Below are 2595 nucleotides of genomic sequence, written 5' to 3' on the forward strand. Positions count from 1 at the left end.
CCATGTGTTTAGCTTCTTGGGGGGAGGGGAGGAGTACAGTTTTGCAAGATTAATAGCCTTTCCTTTCCATTCAAATGTATCTTCGATTTTGCTGGAGCACCATATAGTCATGGTGTGTTTCATCATGTAGAGTACTTTAAAACTGAGTGACAAAATGGGGCAATGGAAAAAAGACAAGGGTCAAGGCTTTCAGAAAAGACCAGAGAGAGAAGAGGGCATTCCTTTGTTAATACTCTAGGAATATTAATTTTCTCAAAAATGTAGATCTGGAAGCGATCTCTAGAGGTATTTTGTTAGACCATTTCTCCTAGGCAGGAGGAAATCAAAAGCTAAAATAAGTGGGAGGAATGTAAATTTGATAAGGGAATAAAATAATTTGTTGACTTTTACAAGTTCTCAATCTGGTAACTTCTGTTTGTAACAGGACTCACTATTTTCTAGCTGTATCATCCAACTGTATTCTTTTATTATTGGCTTATTGCATTCTACCTAAATGTAACAGTAAAAGGGATTGTTTTATTTTCCCAAAATATTTAATATTTTAATATTAAAATAATAAAACAAGAGTTTAAATTAGATTGGGTTTTATATATTTTTAGAGCTGCTACTCTTTTGGGTAGGTGGAGTTGAGAAGGAAAACACAAAGGAAGTATATGGATTAAGGATGACTTAGCACTTTTATTAATTTTGCCTATTAGAAATCTAAATTTTTTTTTTACCTTCTTATAAAGAAAAAGGTTGACGTCTAGTATTTTTCCAGATTTTCAGCTACTTCTTTGAAAAACGAAAATATGTGTGATCTTTAAAAATAGAGGATGACTAAATTCATGTTAGAAGTTTTAGATCTTGGGGCGCCTGGGTAGCTCAGTTGGTTAAGCGACTGCCTTCGGCTCAGGTCATGATCCTGGAGTCCCGGGATTGAGTCCCGCATCGGGCTCCCTGCTCAGCGGGGAGTCTGCTTCTCCCTCTGACCCTCCTCCCTCTCATGCTCTCTGTCTCTCATTCTCTGTCTCTCAAATAAATAAATAAAAAATCTTAAAAAAAAAAAAAAGAAGTTTTAGATCTTATGTATAGCAACAAATAGGGTCAGATTTTTATTGGTGAATAGTTTAATTAAAGATTTTATTTATTTGACAGAGACACAGCGAGAGAGGGAACACAAGCAGGGGGAGTGGGAGAAGCAGGCTTCCCGCCAAGCAGGGAGCCTGATGTGGGGCTTGATCCCAGGACCCTGGGATCATGACCTGAGCCAAAGGCAGATGCTTAACGACTGAGCCACCCAGGTGCCCCCAGTTCAACATTTTAATAAACAGATTAGACATTACTATCTAAATGATAACTTCAGCTGCATTCCGGGTATGCATAGAATGTATATACATACATAGAGAGAGATTGTCTGTGTCTTCCTTACACTTGCTTTACATTCTATAGCCCATCAGCTGGATAATACCGCTACCCACCCCCTTTCTTTTACCAGTAAGTGTTTCTCTCTCCTTTCCTAAACTCCCTCCAAAGCCCCCTCCTCAAACTACTAAAGACTCAGAAGCTTCTGGGGAGTTTAAATTTGGAAGGACTGCAGCAAGAGATATGTAGAAAGGTGTTTAACCTTCCAATTTGTAATTTTGGAGGCATTTTCCCATGGACATATTAGGGTGGTTTAGGAGCCAAATTAGCCTATGTGATGATGTGTCTACGGGAAAATGTATTTCAAGTTCCAGACAATCCTCTCAGAAACACTTGGTTCCAAATTTTATGAGAACCACTTATGTATTATGTACCAGAAAACACTACAAATAGTTAATATTATTCATTCATTATAGAAATACCACTTGTTAAATTATTATGATTTAGGATATGTTATTTTAAAAATATTTTATGTTAGGGCACCTGGGTGGCTCAGTCGGTTGGTGGCTAGAATGCCAATCATATTCAAAAGAAGTAGTATTCCGGGCGCCTGGGTGGCTCAGTCGGTTAAGCGACTGCCTTCGGCTCAGGTCATGATCCTGGAGTTCCTGGATCGAGTCCCGCATCGGGCTCCCTGCTTGGCGGGGAGCCTGTTTCTCCCTCTGACCCTCCCCCCTCTCATGTGCTCTCTCTCTCTCATTCTCTCTGTCTCAAATAAATAAATAAAATCTTTAAAAAATATATTTTATGTTAGCTTGGATATAAAATTGTAAATTAAGAATTGTCTCCAAGAGTTCAAGGTAAGGACTAGGAAAGAGGCATTAAAAGAACAACTAAGTGCTGCTGATGTTTTGATAGCTTACAGGGCATGTGAAATAGAATCTTATGTTATCTGAATTTTTGTTTTGTCTCCTTTAATAGGGATAATTGAAATGACTATAATGTTTCTGAGTTTATAAGAATAAGAAATGTCATGATCTCATGATGACATCTAATACATAGAGTAGGTCTGTGATACAGTGTAATAAGCAAAACTGCTTTGAACATTCTGAAGTACTATATAAATAAAAGGTTGTATTGTTAAATACAAAAGACTTGGTATGGAAAAGAAAGTGCCATAAAAATACTGTAGAAGAATTTGATTCCTCCAAATTTTAGGTGAAGGAAGCAAAAAGTAGTGAGCAATTTAAC

This window comes from Mirounga leonina, unplaced genomic scaffold (genome assembly GCF_011800145.1).
Source record: "Mirounga leonina isolate KUSES-001 unplaced genomic scaffold, KU_Mleo_1.0 Mir_200, whole genome shotgun sequence".
In the NCBI taxonomy this organism is placed as follows: domain Eukaryota; kingdom Metazoa; phylum Chordata; class Mammalia; order Carnivora; family Phocidae; genus Mirounga; species Mirounga leonina.